Here is a 26,760-nt window from a genome sequence, read left to right on the forward strand (position 1 = left end):
GGCCAGGAGGTTTGCCACCACACCAGAAGCAGGAAGATGCTCCCACGGTGTATGTGATCTCTAGCAATACAACCAGTCTGCCTTGTGCCCGGGTGTAGAAAATAGAATTGAGTCAGCATTGGCCCACCTTGTCCGAAAAGCATCTGTCCTCCCAGACACTGGCCACCGAAGGACAGCGGTGGCGTTTCTGTCATCCTCGCAGCTGGGCTGCGTCTTGTGCATGCAGCGTGCTGCAGATTCCAAAATTCATAGGCAGTCAATAGAAAGGTCACCCAAGAGCATTAGACCCATGTATCATGTAGGTATCAAATCAAGATGAGCTACACAGAAGCAATATAGTGCTCTCTCTACTTTTGGCCTGCGTGATTGTGACTGGGGGTGGGCGAGGTGACGATGTGAAACCACAAACTGTCGTATGCTCTCTATGTGAAAATCAACCACTGAACTGCAATGCACCCCTGCTTGCTTAGTGGGGGGTGGGGGGGACTGCTTTTGTTCTTTCTCCAGGGCTATCACTACAAAGCAAGTGTCTTTGAAGAAGAGAAATTTTTTTTTTCCCATAATTCTGGTGGCTGAACTTCCAATCTTGGGTGTGACGATTTCTTCCTGGGCCTTTCATGTAGTTCCTGGAAGCTGCCAGTGATTGTCGTTTTTTTGCTTACAAATGCATTGGCCCTTACATTCTCCACATGGTGTCTGCAGTCCCCCTGTGTGTGGTCCTCTTGGTAAGACACAACTCAGAGGAAATTATGACACTGACCCACCCTGCTCCAGTATGACCTCATATAACTAACTGAAAACAACAACCAAAAATGCATTTCCCCAAATAAGGGGACGGTCACAGGTATCAAGCAAGCCAGACTGTCTGTCATTGAGTTACTTCTGACTCATCACAACCTTGCCTTCATTTCTGAAATCGTAGACCTTTGTGAAGTCAGACAGCTCTCTCCTCTCACAGAGCAGCTGATGGGCTTCAACCACCCACCAACTGTGCAGTTCATAGCCTGACACCGAATCCCACAGCCCCACCAGGCCTCCTTATTGGCAGGTACCAATTCACTACGGGCACACAGAGGGGTAAAAAATGCAACATATCTCTTTGGAAGACCCAATTGAATCCATATCAATGACCAAAGAAGTATTTAAAACACATTAAATTAAGAAAATTTCAGGTCAAATGCAAACCTCCCAACATTATGAAAAGTCTGTTATCCTGTTTTCTTGGGAGAATTATTAAAAGAATATATTCTATTCCATGTTAAAAGGTTCTAGATAGATTGCTATTTGTATTCGGAGAGGATGCAAGCATAATTGGTGGTCATTACTGGTAAACATATATGTGCTGGGGGTTACAGAGAATTAGAAGATAGAGTATTGAAGAATGTGAATTTCAAAAGTGAAGAAAGTTTGACCTCCCCCTTGGTGTCCCGCCAGTACTTACTTTTTCAATCAACACTGGTCACAGTGTTAGAAATACCTGTGAACACATCGCTATGAATGTGACTTTTCATCAGATTGGAATCTGATGGTTCAAATCTGCCTCCCAGTTTGGGTAGGCTGGAACCCTCAGCTCTTCCCAGAGATGAGTCAAGACCCAGAGTCACCACATTACAGAGGGTGTTTCTCAAACTCTCCCATCAGCATCTCCCGAGGACAAAACAGGAAGATGAAAGGCGTCTTCCGAATCTCAGATTTGATTTCAAACCTTATGGAAATCTTTCATTGTTACCATGAATAAGTCTACATATTTTAATACAAAAGCAACAATTTATACCATTTGCATGCCGAGAGAGGATGCTTCAGGAAGACGGACTGCATGGATGTGTGCCATCTGACGTTCTGTGGGTGCAAACAAGAGTACCTAGTGTCCTTGGCTCTCAAAAATCAGGGCAAAGGAAAGGAGCTAGGAACAATGGAGGAAAATCTGGTCGACTACAGAACAGAGTTAAATTCATGATCAATCAATAACAAGAAGAAACCAGAGCCTGTCCTGTTTTAAACAAGATTGTGTAAATGTGTGTGTACTTTATGTCCTAGTTACACTGGCAGCACAGCCATCTATTTACAGAAAGGGACAATTGTCAGACGGCAGTCGAATGGCTGGTTTCCCAGGCCAGGCTCCTGGTCTGCACCCAGAAGGCTGACTCACTGATCCAGCTTGGAAATCCCCAAAGAACCTTTGTGGCCTCTCTGATCTTCTCCAGAAGCAAGGTGAGGAGGTGAGTGCCCCACTGTTATTCTCTAGGACCCCACTTAAATGACCTTGAGCTTTGCAGAACAAATATCCTCCTCATGAGGCCCCATAGGCTGGACACTAGGACATAGAAGGGGTAGGGAGGCAGTGCAAGGAACGTTCTAGAAGTTCTGAGAGGTTATGTTAGAGGTATAGCTGCTACCTGAATTTCCTTCAAAAAGAACAATCAGTCTCCTTCCCAGGTCAGACCTCAACAGGCCACTGTGGCTTCCTTTGGCTCCAGCTTGAGCCAGGTCAAGGTACTTCCTCTCGAATTTCTGTGTCTTCTCATTTGCTATCTATCTCCCTGGAGCTCATTAGATCTACACAAGGATTTGTATTTTGCGTTTTTTCCCACATATGCTTATGTGTGCCAGGAGCCGACTTACAAACCACAAAGGCAGAGTTAGTGAGGAGAGAGAAAACAGTGAATTTAAAAAGAACGACATTAAAACAATGTGTACCATTTCCAAATAAAGGAAAGTGTGTCGAGGTTCATTTCTTTATGGATAATAAGCTGACAAGTCGCTTGCTAATTGTTCTGTGTGCTGCTGTGACTTGTTTAGGAATACATCTATTTGTTACATTAAATCTATCCATTCCCTGGGGAACTTGCTTCTCCCCCCAGGCCTTAGCATATGACAGGCACTGAACCAGTTTCCTCAGCAATATTGGGAAAAGATGGTGACAAGAGGAGGGATGCGATGTCTTTCAGCAGGAGAACAAAATAAAAATAAGAGAAGAAGGAGGAGTGGAGGAGGGAGGCGAAGACAAGGAGGAACGTGGGAAAGCAAGTAACTCAAGGGCCTAGGAAAGGGAGGCAGGTGACAGTCAGGTAGTGAATACTCTGAGCGCCTTAGGGCCCAATACACCTGTAAGATGTTGCCCCCACAGAATCTGAAGAGCTTGCAAGTATGCGTTAGGTAGAGATTAAAGGGTTGCGTTTGGGATCTTTCCCTATGTGCTTTGGGCAGGAGAAGTGACACGCAGGACCCAGAAGGACAATGATCATTAATATGTCCAAGGCGCAGATTGTACGACACAGAGACTCTTCAACTACTTCCTGTGCTTTAATAGACGCCATGCGCACGGCAACCCTGTCAGGGAGCAGTATCACTCTTCCTCCATTTTATAGAGGGAAAATCTGTGGTCCTGAGAGGCTAGGTGGCTTGCCCAAGGTCACACATCTAGAAAAGGAAGGACGCGGGAGCTGAACGCCATCAGCCTGACCCCGGAGGCCACCCTTCTAACTTGGGTGCTTGTGTGCTGTACGGTTGAGGTTTATCTCCTGCAGGTGACACGATGTTCACAAGCTCACTGCCCCCACCCTACCCCCACCATGCCAGCTCACATCGACCCAATGGGACAGGGGAGAACTGCCCCTGAGGGTTTCCGAGACGGTAACTGTTTACAGGAAAATAAAGCCTCGTCTTTCTCCTATGGAACTGCTGGTGGTTTCAAACTGAGGACCTTTCAGATCACAACCCAAGGTATAACCACGACACCACCTGGGCTCCTTTTAGATGAGATAGGCTCAAGTAAAACTGACCCACGCCATTTCCTAAGCTGTGGTCTTTTTTTTAATTGAAAAGTGTAATTATATTTACTTATTAGATGCTAATTTTGTAAGACACATGGGAAAAGATCCAGCACGCATGCTTAAGGACAATGCATTCAAGGCGTTACATGCACCAAGGCTGGGTTACAAATTATCATAGTCATCGTCGTCGTCGTCATCATCAGCATCCTCATCCCGCTTTCTTTTCAATGCATTTGATGGCTCACTGGCAGCAGTACTTTGTGATGAAACCACATTAGTGGCAATGAGAATGTTTTTGGACCCAATTAATGATGGATTAATCAGAACATTCTGAACTGCTGGTGTTGCTGGAATTGATGCTTTTACAGCCAGCGGCTGTGAAGGGGGCATCTGTACAGTAAACCTTTGTCCTGTGAGGGACACTGGCGTTCCTACTTTAGTTGAAACAGACATGGGTTGTGGGGTTGGTGGGCCCAGGGTGGGAGTACTAGGTCTGCTAGTCACAGAGCCAACACTTAAGCTCGGAACGGTTATTCTTCCTGCGGAAGCAGGTGTCTTCTTCTGCAAGGACTTAAGCCTATAATTTGGAGCAGTCAAACAGTACCTATCTGGTGGCAATCTAGGCCCTGAATATGGTTTGATCAATGGCAAAGGGGTCTGATTTCTTTGCCTTGCGATGTCTAGTAAAAAATCTCTTGGGGGAGGAGAGGTAGAAGACTGGTCAGCACGACACTGGATCGCCAAACGCACATCATCTGCGTCGACAGTTGCTTTCTTGGCATGACTTGAATACATTTTTGCATCATCTAGAATTGTAGTCACATATCGGAAGGCAAACTCCAGCATCTGGTTTATAACTCTTGGCTCATATTCTGTAATCCCCAAATCCTTCATGCGTCTTTCTGCATGCTCTTGGGAGAAGTCATCTTGCCAGACTCCATGATATCCGGTGATCAAACGTCTTTAGCTAAATCACCCACAGTCCTGATCTTGACGCAAGTCTTTTGCCTAGCGTGGTTTTTCCAACCCCTGGTGTGCCGATGAACAAGATGTTTGGCTGCAGCATGGTCCTCACAGCGATGGCTCCGAGTGTCCCAACTCACGCTCCCAAGCTGTAATCTTTACAGGGCAGACAAGTCATTTTCCTGTGGAATTAGAGGTGGATTTCAACTTCCAACCTTTTGGTTATAAGCCAAAGGTTTAGCTGTTGTACCACCTGGACTTCTTTTGAACTATTTCCCCACCAGAGTAGCAGTCTTTGACTATATTCGCTTTTGTTCTATTGACTGCTTTCCAAAGCTAGTTTAGAAGTTGGGGGAGGGAGGCGGAGGGGGAAGAGAAAAAGTAGACTGGCAAAAATTTCAAACTGGCCTTAGGAAAGCAATCTGGAGCAGGGCTATGGGTACCAGAGTCCTAGGTAGTACTGACCAGACAGTCCATCCGTGGGCTGGATCCACGATGCCGGGCTGTACAAGAGTCGGGGCCCGGCCTCAGAAAGGGGCTGGAGCAGACTCTGATGTTCCTCTGCTCTTCAGTTACTTCTGAGAATTGGGTGAGAAGAGGGGCATTTCCCAAGAGTGTCATCCCTGCAGAGCCCCTTTCCTGCTTTAAAATGCTCAGCCTAGGCTTGCCAAACATATTCTCAAGCCCTTTTTGCAGAAACCCCTAACCGGAAGTAAAACAAAGACACAAACAAAAACACAACAACAAAACATTACTCCGCTGTCATTATTACCTCATGGGCTACTGACTATGGATTAAGCACACACATTTTTAATAGATCGTGAGATAAAAAGTCCTTGCCAGAAAAACCAAAACATAGTTTCTTTAGACGGAAACAAAGCTGAGTAGAAAATGAAACCCTAGAAAAAAGACAAAGGGAAAAAATTCTGTGCTTAATTTTATTGTTGTTGTTGTTGTTAGGTCCCGTCAAGTTGGCTCTGACCCATATCCAGCCTATGCACCACAGAATGAAGCACTGCCCTGTCCTGCGCCATCGCACACTGATTCCTCCACTGTTGGCACATCCCTCTCCCTCAGGATGTGCTTTGTCACTGCCTCTCCACTTTACAAAGATGATGCGCTTTCCCAGGGAATGCTCTCTCCTGATAACAGTCCACGGTCCATGGGATGAAGTCTCCCCACCCCTGCCTCTGAGCATTGTGGCTGTACATCGTTCAAGTCCAGGTGGCATTATGCAGTGGGCTCTTCATTGAAAAGACAGTCATTTGAAACTACCAGCCGCCTCTAGGGAGAAAAATGAGACTTTCTAATCCTGCAAAGACTTATGGTTAGAGAAATTCACAAGGATACTTCTACTCTGTTCGTTAAGGACATGAGGGGTTGGAATCAGCTTGAAGGAAGTGTGTTTGTTTTGTTTTTCACTGGCCCCCTCCCAAAGGTACATCCACCCAGAACCTGTGAATGTAGTTTTATTTGGGAAAAAAAATCTTTTCACAAGTAATGAAATTAAGGACACGGAGATGCGATCATTTTGGAATAGCCAGTGAGTCCACAATCCAGTGGGTCATGTCTTTATACGAAACAGAAGAATGGACACAATGATGAGAAAATGGGGGCGGAGGCTGGAGTGATGCGTCGACAAACCAAGGAACGCCAGGGGGGTGCCAACAGTCACCAAAAGAAGAGAGGAGGTATGGGAAATATTCTTCCTCAGAAACCTGAGGAGCCAACGCTAACACCACCTCGATTTCAAACATCTAGGAGCCCTGGGGCAGGAGCTCCCTCTCGTAGTGATTACACAATAGTCTGCAGTTTGAAACCACCAGCTGCTCCGTGGGAGAAAGATGGGGCTTTCTACTCCTGTAAAGAGTTGCAGCCAGTCTCAGACATCACAGGGGCAGTTCTACCCTGTCCTATAAGGTCACTATGAGTTGGCAATGACTTGATGGCAGTGAGTTAGGTTTTGGTGTGTGGAGCCCAGATGGCATAGGGGCTGCTAACCACAAGGTCAGTTCTAAACCACCAATAACTCCAGGGAAGAAAATGGTGACTTTCTTCTCCCATAAAGAGTGATAGTCTCTAGGGTTAGGGTTAGTGTTAGGGCAAGGGATAGGGATAGGGTTAGGGGTTAGGGTTAGGGTTAGGGTTAGGGATAAGGTTAGGGTTAGGGTTAGGGGTTAGGGTTAGGGTTAGGGATAGGGTTAGGGTTAGGGTTAGAAAAAAAAGAGTGACAGTCTCAGAGACCCACAGGACCAGTTCTACTCTGTCTGATAAGGTCGCTATGAGTCTGCATAAACTTGATGGCAGTGAGGGAACTGTGCAGGAATGCAGATGAGTGGTTTTAAGCCACCTAAATGGTGACAAATTGTGATGGCAAGCCTAGGAATCTAACCCAGGAGAAGCTGGAATCTTATGGCAGAACAGAGTCTCTTGTCCTTCGGGGTTTTTTCCATTCCATTTTGCATCACTTGTCTGGGGGGAAGAGGCTGTGCGTCCTGGGCGTGTGAGAAGAATCTGCTTGGGACTGAAAAATCAGTGCCATGAGGAGTGGTTCTCATCGATGGTGTCATGACTGCCGGAAGTGTCTCAATCACTCTTGGGGAGTGTCACCAATACCCTGTTCATCAGAATACCAAAGTGTGGGAATGACTTACTTTATGAAAGACAAATTAGTGCCAATTCAACATCCTGACAATTCTTGTCACTCAAGAGCCAGTGAGTGTTAATATGTTTTCAGAGAGAGAGAGAGAGAATCACAGCTAATGAGCAGAACTGCACACCCTCTAAAACAACACGGGACCAGGGGAGTCTGTTGTGCATGAAACGTGACATGAAACCACTTTAGATGAAGGAGCTTTAAGAAACTGCAGGCCCTTACCATGGCCACCTTTGCCCTCTTCTCCTCCTCTTTCTTCTCTTCTTCCTCATAGTCTCTGAACTCTTCATCAGCAAGGTGTATAATGTTCAAATTCCAGCTTTTCTGCTTCTGCTGCCTGTCACCTTACACAATCTGTATTTTATCTCATCTCCCCAAATAGCCTCTCTTTCCTTCCAATGAACTTCTACTCATTTATTTCTTTTAAGAAGAACCAAAGTCCTTTTTTCCAAAGTCACCAGTCTGCCCAATAAAATACAATCGTTCTCTCCCGTTCACAGTGTTAGGTCTAATCTTTACGAGGACTCTACCCATCTTAGCAGCAAACTAACTATCTGTGGTTTCCTTACGTAAATGTGCTTTCATCTGTAGCCAGATCAGGCTTCCACATCGATCTTACCTCGTGCCTCCTGTTAAGTCTCCCTATCTTGAAATACAGTAAATCTCTGTTTTTATCTACTCAACAAAGAGCAACTCAAAGGTCCATGGCCCTGAACTCTGTCAGGAATCTGGACAGAGAAGTGAGTCACTTTGCTCAGAGGGAAAGGGTCAACATGTGCATCTCAATGTGGTCTTGAGATGTTCTACTTGTCATTACAGATACAAATCACCTCTTTGTGTTTGCATTTTATGGCAGAAATTAAATGGTGTTTGGGAAGGTGGGGGTCCACAAATATCACAGATCTATTAAATTATCTCTTTTCCCTATAATTTCAACTTCTCTTCCTTCTAGAAACTGTTCCCCGGTTGCTCTAAGGCATGGTGTTCTCCAGCCATTCCCCACTCTGCTAGTAAAAGAGGAAACTTTGACCCGTCAACTGTCAACACAGGTTTACATACTACCTGATACTGTTCCTTGGTTACTTTCTTTGTGTCTATCTTCTCTCCCCAGCAAGATTGCAAACATTTTTAAAGAACAGGACCCACATCTTCGGTGTGTATTCCTTCCACCCAATTACAGAGTACAAAGTTGAACTCAGTCTAACCCCCAACAAACTCATTGCCATCAAGTCTACTCTGATGCGCCTGACCCTATAGGGCAATGTAGAACTTCTCCGGTTGATTTATGGGATTGTAACTCAACCAACCTCATGTCTATTCTGATGCTTGTGACCCTATAGGACAACGGAGAACTGCTCCCATGGGTTGATGGGATTTTAACTCTTTGCGGGAGTAGAACGCCTTGTCTTTCTCCCAAGGAGCAGCTGCTGGTTTTGAACTGATGATCTTTCCATTTGCAGCACAGGTAAAGGCAATGGGTATTTATTCTGGAAGCAGAGCCAAAGAGTAGCTGACCATGATGGAGGGACAAAATGAGAAACAGGCATCTCCCCAGAGACCACACACACACACACACACACACACACACCTTCCCCCCTCGTAGCCCATCAGAAGGATCGACCTCAGTTCCCTTCCACTACCACATACTTCCTAGGATTTCTCTTTGCTCTCTTAAAAACTAGCATGAGCTTAAGACAGTCAGTCATTCTGGTATTCAGTATGGATACTTAATCACGAATGGGGACATTCCCAGAAGTGTACTTCGCTTTTTCAAATCACGTTTTCTGCATGTTAGCTAGGTGAGGCTAAGTGAGGCTCCCTGGAAGCCCGGTGGACTGCAGCCTCTGGTGTTGCAGTACAGCTCAGTATGGGCAGGGTGAGAAGCCTCAGGGCTGGGCCAAAGGGCAGGATCATAATGAATGGAGAGGAGACTGAGCTGGCCAGGAGATCTTAGCTAGAGTGAGAGGAAAAGCATGCACTGAAATTTAAAGTCATCCAAAAGAACCAGGGACTGGTCCAATAGAGATGCGTGGAACCTCCTGAGACTATGGCCCTTAGACAGCCTTCAAGCCTAGAACTGACCTCACCTGTGGCTCCACTTTCAGTCGAACACTAGGCTGTCAGGTGAACAATAGCATGGGCGAGGTACCTCCTCCTCAGAGCAGACGCCATAGGAGAGTCAGAAGGGCAGCACTTGTCCCAATAGAAAGCTCAGAAGGCAGGGAGGGAGAAACAAGCAGGAGCCCGGGACGGTCAACCCAGGGAGGGAGAGGGAAGGGTGCTGTTACACCATGAGGATCGTAGTGCCACAAAGCAAAATGGGTGTGAATTGTCAAGTGCACAAGGAACGGGTTCTCTAAACTCTCACCCAAATCACTATCAGAACTTAACAAGCAATGAATGGTTTAAACCCACCCAATGGACATTGTGGAAGAAAGCAGGGGTCATCTGTTTTGGTCAAGGTCAAAGCGCCATGGACAGCTCTATGGAGCCACCACATGCTTTAACGCCCAGGGTCGCCTGAGCGAAAGGGGGCTCAGCAGACCTGGATCGCGGGTTTGTTTTGAATGCAGGGAAGAACCTAGGAGAAGCACTCCACCAATCCCCAAGTAGAAAACAGACAAACGGCACTCTCTTTAAATACTGAGAGCACAGATGCCTGGTCACTGATGCGCCCACACACGGAAGCGAGGCAATGGCTTACCATTGTTGGGAGCCTCGGCTTCCCTACAAACACAGGGGAGCACGAGGAGAAATCAAAACGCAATCCTTCCAGCCCGGCACAATAGCCCATTGTTTTGTATAGTCCCTGTGCAAGCACATGGCAATTATGTTCAGAGCCAGCTTGTTTGAGCAAGGAACGTGTGGCATGGTGAAATACAGAGAGCTAATTAGCATATCAAGGCTAATGAAACGAATCACTTCAAATGAAGCCCATATACAACTGTGGCACCACAAAGCTGCCTTTCCTTCTTGGCTACGTTACAGGAACATTCCAGAGGCCTCAGGAAAAATCAAGTCCTGTGGCGCCTTGGTGGCTCAGTGGGCTGCACACTGAGATGCTAACCACAGGTCAACAGCTTGGCCCTGCCAGCCATTCCACGGGAGAAAGACAGTGTTTCTTCTACTCCCATAAAGATTTACAGTCTCAGAAACCCACAGAGGCGGTTTTACTCTGTTCCAGCTGCTTACTGTATAGCAACTCAATGGCAGTGAGTTTGATGTTGCATCATAAGGATGCTAAAATGACAACACATTTCACAAATCTTAAGAATGGAATTTAATTCACCAAACTCGCTATCTCCCGTCTAGTCCATGGTGACTCACAGTGACCCTATAGGACAGGGTGTAACTGTCCATGTGTGTTTCTGAGACTGGCATTGTTTGAGAGAGTAGAAACCCAGGTTTTTCTACCTGGGGGAAGCTGGTGATTTTGAACTGCTGACCTTGCGATTTGGAGCCAAACACATAGCCACTTAGCCACCAGGTCTCCTGTTTAATTCACCAAAAGAAGTCTCTTTTGCCAGGGGGCCACCTCTTCAGTGGCCCCATGGAAGAGAGGGAATTATGGTGGCACCACCCCACCCCACAGGAATACTCAGGATTTGGCCGAGGGGGGCTTCCTTTGCCTATTAAGACCGCACTCCCCACCCTCGGTAACACTGTGCATCACTAAGGAAACTATGGTGACGCCAATGCTTGTGCTGATCACAGTGTCAGCCCTAAAGAAAGACGAGTGGGCTCAGTGGATACTTTGAGATCAAAAGCAGGATGAGGGGGAAATATTCAGAAATACGCCGTGATTTGAAGGAATTGCTAGAAGACTGGAGTAATACACAAAGCATCAGTTAAAATTTTCTAACTGCAGTGTTGATGATAACATTCTCACAAGATCTTAAATGTAGAAGAAACGCAAATATCTGGTTGGTGAGTCAAATTCCCAGGGAAGAGGAATTTGGTTTATAGACTTGGCAAATTTGCCACAGCATCTACTTATCTGACGGCACCAGCACTGAAGTCCCGGGAGCCTTTGCCGGGGACCTTTATCACCTGCCATTTTGTCCAAACGCATGCTGAATTACCACGCACAGGCTTTCTGTGGAAAAAATTATACCAACCTCACGCTTAGGCAAAAGGAATACAATACAGCTCTTATTTTGTATTGAGCAAATATAAGCAATGTGGAATCCACCAAGCCAGCTCCTCTGACTTTGAAGATGCCTCAAAGAACTCAGACCCAGCACCTGTCCATCTACAATCAGATGACAATCAGGATAATAAGAGGCCCACAACTTAGTCTTAAGAGTTGCGTGTTTCTGAATGCATCACCTGAGCATTCAATAACAAAGGGGTTGTTAGTTGGAAAGGCTGGGGGCTGTCAATCAAAAGTCTTGACTGACTGGCTATCCAGCTTTCTTTGTGCTACCCTGTTGCTTCATGTGTGAAAGTGCCTTGTGTCGGCCTTCCACTAAAAGGTCTTCTTGTTCCTCTTTCTAGCTCACATTGCACGTCAGATGACACTGTCCATTCCCTCGGCTGCACAGAGATGACAGCAACCACTACCTTCTGCTGCCTCCTGATCCCCACTGACCCTCTGGGTACAGAGAAGGGTGTGCTTCGTCCCACACTTGCTCCCTGCTTTTCCTGACTCGACTTCTCTTCCGGGCTCGATCATTGGTTGCAATGACCACAGAGGACTCCCGGGCACTGCTCATGATCACGGGGTTTACTCGGGACCTTTAACAGGTTACAGTGCGGGTGATGAATGCTCAGGATGCAACTGCTCCACCAGGACCAGGAATTCTCTGGCTCCGCGGGTTTCCTTGGCTGGAGCAGTCACTAAAACAGATCACCAGGCCTTTCTTCTGCAGCACCACCAGGTGAGTCCAAACCAACAACCTTCGGGTTACTAGTTAAGAGCAAAATGTTTTCACCACCTCGGACAAACCTACCAATAAGTACTAATGGAATGAAGAAGTCATTTAAGGCATCTCCCGTGGTTTAGAAGCAAGGATGGTGAGACTTCATCTCATGTGCTTTCAACATGTTATCTGGAGAGACGAGTCCTTAGAAATGAACACCATGCTTAGTAAAGCAGAAGGTCAGCAAAAAGAGGAAGACGCTCTATGAGATGGACTAACACAGTGGCTGTCACAAGGGGTCTCAAACATAGCAGCAATTTTAAGGATGACACAAGACCAGACAGTGTTCCTCCGTGAGTCATAGTCAACTCGACGGCACCTAACTACAACCACGACCTGTGGCTTATGAAAGAATGGGGGAATGATGGGAAATCACACTGAAACGTCAAGAACCCTTTGCAGCCTATTCCATCCTGACCCATAGTGACCTGAAAGGAGAGAGTAGACGTGGCGGATGATAGGATTTCTGAGGCTGTAAACCTTACAGAGGCAAACTGCCTGATCTTTCTCCCATGGAGAGACTAGTGGGCTTGAACTGCAACCTGTTCAGTTCTCGGCCACGTGCTTAACCCGTGCGCCACCAGTACGCCTTTGAAAAATGCATTGTTAATGAGAGTGGTGATACCAGCAGGGGAAGGGGAAGGTGGGGTAGAAAGGGGGAACCGATCACAGGGATCTACATATAACCCGCTCCCTGGGGATGGACAACAGAAAAGTGGGTGAAGGGAGATGTCAAACAGTGTAAGACATGAAAAAAAATAATTTATACATTATCAAGAGTTCATTGGGGGGTTGGGGGAGAAGAGTTGATACCAAGGACTCAAGTAGAAAGAAAATGTTTTGAGAATGATGATGGCAACAAATGTACAATGTGCTTGACACAATGATGTATGTATAGACTGTGATAAGAGTTGTATGAGCCCCCAATAAAATGATTTAAATAAATAAATCTACAAAAAATTTAAAAGAAAAGCTCATTGTTAGCATAAACATGAGATGTGCTATTCGAGATAAGGTAGATGCCATTGTTTTATCAATATCCCAAAGAAATCGGTTTTCTAAAGCACATCTATTTGGTCCACTCAATGAAATAACCAGAAATTTCCTTTGAAAATATTAGCTTGACCAGATATTGGATTGTGGTGAGTGGGAGTTTAGTTAAACCACCTGGCTGTTTGCAACCAGTGTGCACTGAGTCTTCAAGGTGACCCAGCGCTCCTCTGGGCAACTGAACAGAAAGGAAAGGGAGGGAGAAGAGCAGAGGTGTCATAGGGTGGTTGACAAAATGTGGGCGGAGAGTTAGTAGACCTGGTTTCTACACGCTAATATTTTTTATGGAAAGTTCTGGTTATTTCTTTGAGTTGACCAATTTGATTTCTTTGGGATAATGATAAAAATTTGATTTCTTTAGGATAGTGTGAAAACCATGATCTCCAACTTATCTCTCTTCCTCCATCCCCATCACCCAGCTTCTCAATCCTAGAGGGGTCGAGTTTCTCAGCTCTAAGGGCTTATCAAGGAGTCAACTGAGACTTTTGTTGGGATGAGAGATATCAAAGTTCAATTTCTCCCTCTTCCAAGTCCAGCTTCTTTCTCCTCGAGTGCTCCTTAATAAACTTCTTTCATGGCTGTCTTTTGTTTCAGAGTTCACTGCCCGAGGACCTAACCTACAACCATTTTCAATTATGTTTTCAACCAGGAGGCCATCCACATGAACCTGAGGCCTTTCTGTGTCCTTTCAGACATGTCAGAAGAGCACATGCAATCCCCTGTGGGTTTCCGAGACTCTAACTGTTAACAGGAGTAGAAAGCCTAGTCTTTCTCCCAAGGAGCTGCTGGTGGCTTTGAACTGCCGACCATGCAGGTCACAGCCCCCACATGGAACCAGTGCCCTGCCAGGGCTCCTCTCACAGAGGTAGGTCTAATCATGCCAAGCTGCTTTTAGAGAGCCTGCCCACTCAGAAAGGCGTGTGCATGGCGCGCGCGCGAGATGCCCAGCAAGCCGTCTCCAAAGCAAGCCGTCAAGATTTAAATCAGGAAGGTCAGAGTCTGGTTCCCAGGCTGCAGAGAACCTGAAATAGAGTCTATTGGGAAATCCACCTTTACCAGGAAGCTATTTATTACACATAGCTGGGTGATGAGAAATGTGGCTGAGATAGTAACCTCTGGAAGGGTGTCTGGGAATCTAACATAATTACCTTTTTATGTCCTTTGTTCTCAAAATTAATGACAGTATCCTGATGAGCAGAGGGAGGACAGGGAAGGAAGATGTAGGCAACGAGATGGTGGATGTCTCACGAGAGAAGGATGGATTTTATTTATTATTTAATTTACTGGTAGTTATAATAGCATCATCCTGACTTTTCCCCACACCGTGTTTGTTTTGCTTTCCTGTTTCAAGATAGACATGCAGACTCTTTGCAGTGGAAAAAGCCGTCTGCATCAACATGTTGGGAGTGGGGGCAGGGCAGCAGGAACTGTGGGTTGCAGAGAAATGTGTACCTGAATGCTTAAAAGTAACTCAAAGCCAGCCTGCACTGTGAAACTCAAGGACATTCCTATTCAACTGGGCGCTCGTCAGCATCTGGAGTCATTATATATATATATATGTATATAGATATATCACGGAGTCATCAGATATATATATATATATATATATATATATATATATATATATATATATATATATATATATATATATATATATATATATATATATATATATATCATGGATGGGGGCATTTGAAGAGGCACAAACAGACTGGGTTACAATTTGGCCCCAGGCCCTTTTTCCCAAGAACACTCGCCTCAAAAACATCAGCAAGCAGCGGCGGTCTGAGAATCAAGTGCAAATGTGCACATGTGCCAAGAAAACCTAAGACGACGATTTTCACAGCCTATTGGAACTTGGCTGGGTGCCAGAACCCATCAGCAAAGTAGCCTGCCCCGATACTTCAAAGGAAGAACTGGGACTGATAAATCCTGCCCCACACTTTCTACAGCACACACTTCATCTTGAGGTATGTAATACCACAACAATGCGTCACTGGGCTGGAGCCTGAGGCCTGTCCACAGGACTGGGAGACAGGGGGAAAAAGGTTCCCACATCTGTTGTCTAGGGCCATTCCCCTCACTCTTCAAAAGTGCACTAAAACAGAGTAATAAAAACTGTCATGGGGCAAATGACTGATAGCCTGGCTTACCTGTGTGGAGAACTCTCCACAGAACTGTAACCAACTTAGCCCACCACTTTCATTAGCATGTTTTATCACATTTTGATATAACCCACTGGATAGGAGATTACTGAACTATTTTATTTCTTGGATTGACCTTAAAGATCTCAGGAGGCCTTTCAACTCTGAGACAAGTTGAGGTGTGGGGATTTTTGGACCGCACACTCACACACACACAGATGCACTGCTAGGAAAACCTCCGTTTACTGAATTGTTTTCAATATGCATTAGAACCCAACACAGCTTGACCAGAATATTGAAGATAAGGAATGTGTATCTTTATAAATCTCCCCAGGTTTCTTGGAAGAACACAAACTAAAAGAAGACCAAGAGACTACTTAGCATCAAGGGAGGTCCCTGGGGGGCCAACGGGTGTGGATGCCGTTTCTATTGGAATTCGCCCAGAGAAGCCATGGGAGAAAGGCCTAGTATCTGCCTCCATACCCATTCCAGCCAACGGAGGAGATCTATTCCATAACAGTGGGGTTGGCCCTGACCAATCCCAAATGGGATTGTTGAGTGGGATCAAGGATGGGGGTCTTTGCTTCTTAACTGCAAATTCTGCATTGTCTGGAAAGTTCAAGAGCTAACTGTCAGTTAGGTCAGCCAGTAGAGTTGCTCCCAACTGGTTACCCAACAAGGACTCTGGACGAATATAGGAAATAATACAAAGCATTAGTTGAGGGAGACAAGCAAGTCAACCAATCCCGTGACGGTTGGCACAGTCAGCTGGCTGCTGAAGTCTTGGGAGACGCATTGGCATTAGGTGTGCATGTGGTCGTGTATGCCTTTGGGCAGATTTCTGAACACGCAGCTACTTCCTTCCCCACCCCACCGAAAATCTTTTCTTAAGTCTATTTTTTCTGCATATCTCTGAAAAGTGTATACTTTCCAGTTGGCCCACACCAAAGTCCTATTCCAAAGACGTCCTGGTGTCAGGTTTCAGCTGAATTTTCATTTCTTCTCATTGGAGTCTTCACTCCCTCTCCTGAGGTCCCACGGGCTGTTCGCTTTAACTCTGGCCGGCTCAGAGAGACTGCCTCACTGCCACATCTGTCAAGAAGGCGAGGAGCTGCCAATTTGTCTATTTACAGGTGCCATAAAACCCTGCTCAAAGCACTGCTTGGGCTTCTCAGAACTTTAGTCAACAAGACTCTTTCAGAAGGGGTGGCCAACACTGTGTCCTTTCGCTAGCAAAGGCCACCTTTTTCATCACCTGAGAAATAAAACCTGTCGAGTTTTATTGGGGACCCTCCATAAATCTTACTGAGCTACTCCATGCACATTAGCCACCCTACCTTGAGAAAAGCAAAACGTGGTGAGGATGAGGTTCATTTGCCAAGACAAGGAGGCTAGCTTCTGTGGGGGAATTCACTGAGGTCCTCAAAAAGTGTTACACAATCCAAACCCCCAGAAGGTTAACCAGGGTCACCATCCTCAAAAGTCTCCAAGTCCTAACTGAGGTCCTTTCATCTGTCAGGACAGAAGGATGATGGGCGTTGAAGAGACCCACAATATGCCCAGTAAGAAGAGGGAACGAAGGCAAGAACTGCCAACCCCCTTTCACTGGTGTTTCCAAATCCAGGGTAAGCAGATTCAGATCCAGGGGGTGCATTGGGGTTTTCCACTGCCTAGGCGTACCCAACTCTCTCTGAGAAGGAGAGAGAGAGGGGGAAGGAAGCTTTGAGAGTTAAAACTCACACCACAATTTTCTCTCAAGAGCAGGGGTTGTAGTGAGCAACTCTGATGGAACAAAAGCGCCTACCGAAAGACAAAAGATTAGTTTCCTACCCCAAATTCAAAGTCTTTGGATGGTACAAAGGGTTACGGTGCTGCTATCAGGAAGGCTAGAAGTCTGAGTCCACGTTGAAGGAAAGTTCTAGCCATGGATTTCCAAACGGAATCAGCATCAGAACCCTCCTGGAGCAGGTCTACGGTGACACACGAGGGGCGGTTATGAGTAAGTCAGAATCCACTCGGCTACAACGCTTTCGGTTTGGGTTTGCTTTGGATTTGTCCTTGCTGAGCCGCAGGACCTGAGGCAATCGGTGGACCTCTCTGAGTTTCATTCCTCATCAAATTCTCGTTCGTGGCTCTTCAATATAAAGGTAGCTACATCATACTAATGGGTGGCATTCGATAAACATTTCTTATAAGCCAGGCACAGTGCTAGGAAAAATAGTATCCAAATGAGTAACAAAGTACAGAGACGCAGTCACTGAACCCTGGCCACGCCCACAGGGTTAAAACACAGCAGCTGCTAGCAGGTATTTGATTTTGTTTATCATTTTAGAATACCGAAAACTTGAACTGCCACCATCACATGTGAGATTCAAAAGAAAAAAGGGAAAATTGCATTTTTTTTTGGTTGTTGACAGAATGCAAAACTTGTGCAGAGGTGCATCCAGGAAAGTGGTATTTGGTTGTTTGTTTTAGTTTGATTTTGTTGTCATGGCAACTGCCTCACAACCAAGGTAGCCTCTCAGTGTGTTCCCATTTTGATGTTGACTGGGAGGGTGACTGGATCGGAGATAAGAATGAACTAGAAAGATGACTGCAGAGGAACTGAAGACAAATCTTACAAAGCACACCTCCCCTAAAGCCACTTCCTGGGTTAAAAGGAGAAGACTGGCAGGAGTTCCAGGCGAGCTGTCCTGAAGGAAAAAGGGTAATTCTCCCAGGCCGCAAGGTCTCCTGCTCTGCATGTGCTCAAGGGCCAGGCAGCTGATGGGAGGAGGAAGTAGCTCTGTGGTGGACCAAGTCAGCTTGGCTGAAATCACAACTCGGAGGTTCCCACCAGCCACTCAGATGACCCTCGTGTCTGCTTTCCTAAACGGAATGGGACTGCAGGTGTCAGGTGTGACTGAGTCAATGTTCTATCCATGTAAATGCAGTGTGACAGAGTGCAGCCATCCCTCAGAGGGTTTTAGGCTCCACTCTTGGCAGGACTGGTTCGCCAGGTCTTTTCTCTGGAAGAGCTATTGCAGGACTTCAGACTGCCAACCTGTGCGTTCACAGCCAAGTGTTGACTATGAAAACAGAGCTCCATGCTGAAGGCATTCCAAACCAAACCAAACTCACTGCCATAGTCAAGGCTGACTCCCAGGAACCCCCCCTCCCCCAGTGAGTTTCAGAGACCTAAGTAGAAAGCTCAGTCTTTCTCCCGAGGAGCTGCTTGGTGGTTTCAAACTGTTGACAGTGTGGATTGCAGCCCCACATGTAAGCACTGCTCCACCAGGGCTCCGACATGCTGAAGGCACTAGACTAATGCAAAACAAAGGGGGTCACTTAAAGCTGTCCTTTTGTCCTAAAGTTCTGATGTTCTTAATCATAACTCAGAAGCCACGGAGTCCCGGGTGACCCAAACGGTGGTGCCAGATGGTTCACTGCAAGGTTAAAGGCTCGAGGCCCCCCAATGGTGCCTCAGAAAAAAGGTGTCTCTCTGAAGTGCGCTACTTCCCAAAACTCGGATGGTAAAAACCTGATATTCTGATGCACGTGAGGTTGCCATGAATTCGAGCTGATTCAGTGGTGACATGCTTGTTTGTTTTTGTTGTTGTTGTTTTTGTTTTTGTTTTGTTTTGTAAAAGTCAATACCATGCTTTGTTCTGGCCAACATACTATGTCTGACACTTGGAGGCACTGCATTTATGACGTCTCTTTTCACATAGTCATTATTGGGTGCTCTCTAGTTGGTTCTGACTCATAGCCTCCCCATGGACAACAGAAGGAAATACTACTCGGGCCTGTGAAATCTTCACAACTGAGCTTATGTTTGAGCCCATTGTTGCAGCTATTGTGTCAATCCATCTTTTTAGCTGTTCCATGTATTTACCTGGTATGATGTCCTTCTCCAGGGACTGGTCTCTCCTAATAACATGTCCAAAGTACATGAGATGAAGTCTTGCCATCCTTGCCTCTAAGGGGCATTCTGGCTGTACTTTTTCCAAGACACGTTGTTGTGAAATGCCATTGAGTCAGCTCCACCCCAAAGTAATCCCATGCACAATAGAGGAAATCACTGCTCAGTCCTGCATCACCCTCACACTGTTCCTATGCTTGAATCCATTGCTGCAGCCACAGTGTTAATCCATAGTGTTGAGGGTCTTCCTCTTTTTTTGCTAAACATCTACTTTACCAACCATGATGTCCTTTCCAGGGACTGGTCTCTCCTGACAACATGTTCAAAGGATGTGAGAGAATGTCTCACCATCCTTGCCTCTAAGGAGCATTCTGGCCGTATTTCCCCCCCAGCCAGTCTTCTTTGTCCTTTTGGCCCTCCATGGTGCTTTCAATATTCTTCTCCAGCACAGTAATTTGAACATCGATTCTTCTTCGGTCTTTTTTATTCAGTGTCCAACTTTTACATGCTTATGAGGTGATTGAAAACACCATGGCTTGGGTCAGAGGCACCTTAGTCCTCAAATTAATATCCTTGCTTTTCAACTTATTAAAGAGGCCCTGCGCAGCGGATTGACCCAATAAGATGCATCCTTTGGTCTCTAGCCTACTGCTCCCATGAGCATGGATGGCTTGAATGCAAATCCACACAATCAGTGGATCTAAGACAGCCACTGAAAAATAAAGATATTGCAAAACCACTAGATTTTCTTTCTTCTCTTTCTTCTTCATTACCTTCCATGTCACCAACATTGTCACCAATGTACTTAGAGATGGTGTTTATTTCATTTGTTTTTATGGAAAGTGCCTTATTCTTACCTAGAAATGGAAAGTAAGTCCAGTGTCATAGAACTGCAAACACTAGCACAATACACTGAACAGGGAAGACACAGAGTTCTTGGACACCAGTAAGGACTTCGCCCTCTCCAACAAGTTCCCAACTAGAGCCTACAGTCTGATGCTAAGAGATTCTTGAAGACTCACTTGTTATGTTCCTATAATGTGTGTCAACCTACTTGACCACAGATCCAGGTCTGGGAGCCTGACCTAAGAGGACATCAGGCTCTGAGCTGACCTGACAAGAGCGACATCCAGGGAGGGCATTGATAATCAAGGGAATGCCTCAGTTCCTCTCCCTTGAAGGGTCTAAGTGAGAACCATAGAGGGAGCTTCTAAGTTAGAAGGTGAGAAGGAGAGAGACGTCAAGGAATATTCAGAGAAAACCTTGAGCCACAGAAGACACCAGGCAGGAGAAGCCAGGTCAGACAGAAACAAAGCCCAGAGTACTGGAAAGCGGCAATCGAATGGCTGAGAGAACAGGTGAGATGCTTCGTTGTGCAGTGGCATGGAGAGTAGGGAATGAGAAAACGCCTGTTGCTCTAGGGCAGCAAGATAATCCAGTTCTGAGAGTTGCTTTTGACCTACCTAAGCTCCCGGTTCCATGAGACTCAGCCATTAGTAATTTCCCGTGAGGTGTGGTAGAGATCGGTCTACACATATCCTTCAATGCACCTCCATTTCGTCATTATAACCTCGGGAAGTGTCACTTTATTATAATTTTAAAATGCCTTATGAAGAGTCAAGACCAAAATTCATTTGTAGGCTCTCCCCTGTGGATGAAGCCACTGATGAATCCCCTCTGACTATGGACCAGAGATGGGGAAGGCCTTGGTACCAGAGTCCATTGCAGGGTGGATTGTTGCCAGTGTAGTTAAGTCAAAATGGTCCCATGTCTAATTGCTCCAGTTTTCAATATTTTCTGCTTGAAGTTTCACTGTGTCATTGCTAGTGGGTCATTGGTATTCTGTCTGGATCTTTGATCTTGTATGATTTTCTGTATCTGAAACCCATATTAGGTAAACGTGTAGAGATAACAACTGGGTCCGTGGATTCAAAGAATCATGGCAGGGGAGCCATCGGGCAATGGGGCGCTAACAAGGACAAGGAAGAAGAAATGCTCTGCAGTTGATTGTCATGATGGCTGCTCCACTCTTATGAATGGGATTGAACTATGGACATGTATGATGTGTGAACTGTATATGAGCAAAACGATTAAAAATAAAATGATTCATTATTAAATAATTTTTAATTAAAAACATCGAAATTTAAATGTCATGGTTTTTAATTCTGTTCACAGTGCCTTTGACACTGATGTTTCTATTTTGAAAAATCCTAGGGTTCGTCTTCCATTTTTCATTCAATTGACGACTGGCCTGATTTGGAAATGCTCTGAGCCATAGCGCCTCTGTACCCTCTTTGATATTCTACTTACACCTGTCTCTAGCTTCTCATAACTGAAAGTGCTGATGGTATTACTGTAATAATCACCTTACTTTTGTGCTTCTCCAAAGTGGTTTCACATACATTGTCTTTGAATCTTGTGATGACTATGTGGAGGTAATGGCAATAATAATATCGAATATTTGTATAGCACTGTATACTTTGGGGGTTACTTTTGCACAGAAAATCTCCTGTGATCAGATCCATTTAACTACTGTGTAATGGTAGTTCTTTTTCTCTTTTCACAGATGAAGAAACTAACGCTCATGGGGCACAAAGAAACCAAGTCCACCCAACAAACCATATTTTACTGGGTTTTATGACCTTCATCTCAGTATTAAAATGTCTTGTGGTCACAGAGGAGCGGCTCTTAGAAGGGACCGTGTAGTGTTGGAGAATGTCTAGGTTCTCATTTCTGTTTATTAAGTCAAGGAGGCCTTTTATGTGACACCCCAAAAGCATAGTCTGATGGTACCACTCAAAAAATAGCCATTTAACAAGGACATATAGCTTTTTGCTTCTCCTTTTCTCTACATCCACTGATTATATTAATGTAGCAAGCAGCCAGACATTGCTTTCGAATCACTTACTTGTATAGACGAGCCCAGAACTCAGGCTATTTTTTGTTTGCTTTTTTAACTCAGGCTAGGTGAGCAAAACCTTGCTCTAATTTTTTTATTATTATCATAAATTCGACAGTTGCAGAGTTGAAGAATCACACCAGCAGCTTGCTATAAACACTGGTGCCGTTTCAGCATGTAGGACAGGATACGTGGGGGTGGGGGTGGGAAGAGAGAATCAAAGCACAAATTGTTCTTCATTTTTATCTCTAAGGAAGATGGATACTCTAATGATAGCACACCACGCTCCTTGTTTGATCATTTCTTAAATAAGATGGTGAGATTTCCTAGCTCATCTTCCTGTCCTGCGAAAGCCAAGGGAGTTTGAATTCTGTCTGCACCAGTAGCTGTTCCTCCCAGGCACACAGATGCTGATCCAGTTTTTAATGGCAACTTTGGTGACAAGAATACGTAGCCCTGGGCCCGTGACAAAGTAAAGTGGGAAAGAGCATGAGCTGTCCTGAACACGTTAGAGAGGGGGGCAAATGGTGGCACATCCAGGGCACGCGGTCTCTCATCACCACAAATGAACAGAAATCACTATCAATCATCGCATCCTTACCAACAGATCAGACCTCACGATGAGATGAAAGTTATTCATTGATTCAGATGCTCCCTTGCAAACAAGACTGTCCAAGATTGAGCTCAGTCCCTTTGTAGTCAGACTATGGTCCGTGCTGTGGAAGTCATATTCAAAATGCATCCATCACGGCATTACGATAGATGTGAGCCATCACTCTGGTTGCCCATTATAATGGGGAACTCCCTTTGAGTCATTCAAGTGTTCAATTCTGATAATACTGGACACGATTCCCCCCACAGACCATGTGATTTCATCTCTGTGTCGTTCCACACCCTGTTCTCTCTGCCTGGAATGTCCGTTCTCTTTGAGATGTCTTAGAAATGCCTATTGATACTTTAAGACGCCTATGAATACATCAAGATGTCAGGAAACCATCCCGGACCCTCAACCTAGGCCAAGCCCAGGTTGTGAGTCAGCCTTTCTCTTCTACTAGAGCATGGACTCTTCTGGGAAAGCTTCCGTTTTTATTGAATTGAATACTCGCTTGTTTTGAGAATTACACCAATATTATTGTTATTAGGATTGTCATCTGAGCCTGCCTCACTAATAAACTATAATTACGTGAGGACAGGAACATGGTCTTACTAACTCCCCCACCTAATCTAACACTCAGAACTTATGTGTTCACATACGTATGTGGTACATACATATATGATACTTGGGAAAACCCATATGTATTAGGAAATAATATATAGCATTTGGGAAAGCAAAGACGTGGATAAAGAATAAAGGGTAGGTGCAGATCTTCCCCTCCTGTGTTCAGATGTGAATTCTCCAAATGCCATCTTTACAACTCTATGTACCTGAAAATGGAAAATTCCCATAAAACACTTGAAATTCCGATAAGAAGACATGCTTGGCTTCCTCTAGTTAAGTATGTCTTTGATTATAAAATATAAAGCTTGACTAATCACTTTAGAGAAGCGAGTGCTTATTTTCTCATATTAGAAGTCTGAGGAAGATGTTGACTCAGCGGCTCAGCGTTGTAAGGGCACTAACATTTTTTAAATGATCAACCTCAAGATGGTCCCTACACTTCCAGACATAATTTCAGTCTTCAGAGCAAGAAGGAATGATGGGTGGTGAGAGAATAACAGCCACACCGCCTGCTTCCTCCCCAGCCTCCTGCTCCTGTGTCATTGGCCAAAACTAAGTTATGGGACTAGGTGCCATGCCCCTCCCCAAGAGGTGAGGGAGGCTGAAAGAAATGGAACAAAATGGTCAGCCTTGGCCCATGACTAAAGCCAGGCCCATTCCTCCCCTGAAACAAGTCAGGGTTCCCTTGGCAAGGGAGAAGGAGCTGGCTATCTGACACATGACGGGGGGCTCTGCAAATTCAGTAAGCAAGTGAATTTAAAAGATTTAACTTTATACTGGAATGGAGGAGGGGAATAACACCACCATTTCTGTGAATCTTGTCATTCTTTGTGAAGATCCATTGAGGAAGCTGGGGGGAGGGGGGGGGGCGTGCAAGACAGAGCCGCTGTCAGGAAAGCCTGAAACCAAGCTGGGTGCTGGTGAATTGATGCCGACTCACAGTGACTCTGGGCTAACAGTCAGGCCTTTGAATGATGGTTCCACAAAGAGGTCATCCCACATTTCTTACATGGGGTCGGAAACCGATTCACATTTACTTCAATCTCAATATTATGAAATACAGTAAAACGTGCTGAATTTCCAACCAGCTTCCCCCCGGGAGCTTCAGACACAGAGCGGGCGGGCGTGTGCATTTTGAAACCCAATTTGACATGGTCTAATCAGGTTGAAGATATACACCCCTTGTGACCCAGAAATCTATTCACAGATTAGACCCCTGGAGAAACGTGTGCCTGGAGACATGGGCACAATTGTTCAGAGAAGTGGAATGGATAAGTACACTGGGCTACGTTCGTACAATGAGAAACTGCATGGCACTGTAAATGAATAAAGTTTTAGTGATATAGTTAGCATGAATGGAGCTGGCCAATAGCATAGAGTGGATAAGCGGAAGAGGCAAAATCCGACGCACTACCCGATTATCTGTAAATAAAGTTTGAACGTGGGCAAAGCGGAACTACAGTGCTGAGGTGTAGAATGAATAAAGGGATAATGATAAAAATCAGAATGGTGGTCTTCTCTAGAGACCTTTGATAGTTTTTGTTGGACGCCATCGAGTCGGGCCTGACTCCCAGGGAACAAAGCACTGCCCTGTTCTGTGTCGTCCTCACAACCCTTATGCGTGAGCCCTGGGTTGCAGCCACTGCGTTCATGCATCTGAGGAGGTGCCTTTGGAGCAAAGTCAACTGGGGGTGGGTCCTAGGAGGTGTGATGTTGTTGCATTCCTTGAAACGCATTGTGGTTCTTTGGTGATCATGATGTGTTACACTGTACATGTGTGTTTTTTCTGTACTTTTTATACATAGGTGTTCTGTGGAATGATTTTTTAAGGTGAAAGAAAATTAAAAAGGCAAAGTAGAGAAGTAGTCTAAAAAGAAATCGAGGGGTAAGAAATGCCCTTGAAAAAAAATGCAGGCATCGTCTTTTTGATTCAAAAGCCCATTTCAACAGACAGAAAGAGCCTCAATGTTGTCATCTGTTAAGTAGGTCCCTGAGTGGTGTAAGCCAGTATTGCATTCGACTGCTAACTAACGGTTGGAAGTGAGAGTGCACCCAGAGAAACTTCAAAGGAAAGGTTTAGCAATCTACTTCTGGAAAATCATCCTGGGACCGCCCCAGGAACACCTTTGGGGTCACCATGAGTCAGAACTCACTTCTTAAGGTTTTGAACCCCAGTCATCAACGTAAGCTGACACTCCGGGAGTGGAGCTGGGGGTGTGGTGGGGACTCTTCCTCTGCTATGCCACGACTACTGTACCATCAAATCGATGTCGGTGGAAGATAAATGGATGATCTAGTGACATTTTTTTGATGACCGTTACTCTGGCTTTGTCTTGCCCGCAGCCAGGTCTCCAGAAAGGCGGTTCATAGTGTTTGTTCCTTCCCTCCTGTCACCTCTCCCACAGAGGCGATTTTTAAGGCCATTTCTAGAAGCCAGCATGGGTCGGCGTTACGACAGTATATGATCTTTTATTTCTTTAAGCAAGGAGGAATTCGTCAACTCCGAGAAGCTGCAAGGCCGCTAGTTGCACCAAGAGTAATGACTTCCTGCCTACATCAGTACCTCACTGGGGCTGCAATTGGCCACGGCCCCCTTCTTCCTCGCCTGTCCTGAAGCAGTGTGTGAGACTGCTCCGTGTCTAACACAGCTGCCGGCCCCTCCACAGACAGCTGCTTCTGGGGGTTGCGTGAAACGGGACTTCGAGGCCTGGCGCCTCTGCACATCAGCCTGAAGGTCTATGGTATGTTTCAGTGTGCAGGTAAAGATGACACGCTCAGAGCCGGAGGCTTGCTTCCGCCGGCTCCTTTTAGAAAGATCAGAGATCAGCATTTTACGGGAAAGTGCAAGGTCTCTTTGAGGGCAAGCTGTCTAATCAGCTGAACATTCTTTTACCTTTTCCCCTGGAGACCAAAGATGCTGAACCAAAGCAAGTAGCAGGGAGGAGGTCAGGCAATACCGGGACTTCTCTGAACTCTGGAAAAACCTAGCAGCAACGTGCAGGGTGTTGGCGGGGTGCCGGAAATAAAGGACAAGATGTTTAACATAAGGACAAGGGGGTGAAGGATGTGTTACATTATTTCATAGTGTGTTTCAATTTCCAGAAGAATGAACTTCAGCTATTAGATGTTGAAGGTCCTCAAGTGGCACATACAGTTTGGTCTCAATGGCTGACCTCAGGATTGGGGGTCCCAACCTTATGTCAAGGAAGATGGGCCTGGCTGCCTGCTCCCAC

General features: G+C 45.6%; 1 pseudogene; it reads right to left on the reverse strand.

Annotated features, from left to right (window-relative positions):
* Nucleotides 1-3,914: 3,914 nt before the first annotated feature.
* LOC142440841 (transcription initiation factor TFIID subunit 9-like) lies at nt 3,915-4,714 on the reverse strand (annotated as a pseudogene).
* Nucleotides 4,715-26,760: the final 22,046 nt, after the last annotated feature.

The sequence above is a fragment of the Tenrec ecaudatus genome, chromosome 2 (genome assembly GCF_050624435.1).
Source record: "Tenrec ecaudatus isolate mTenEca1 chromosome 2, mTenEca1.hap1, whole genome shotgun sequence".
NCBI classification, from domain to species: domain Eukaryota; kingdom Metazoa; phylum Chordata; class Mammalia; order Afrosoricida; family Tenrecidae; genus Tenrec; species Tenrec ecaudatus.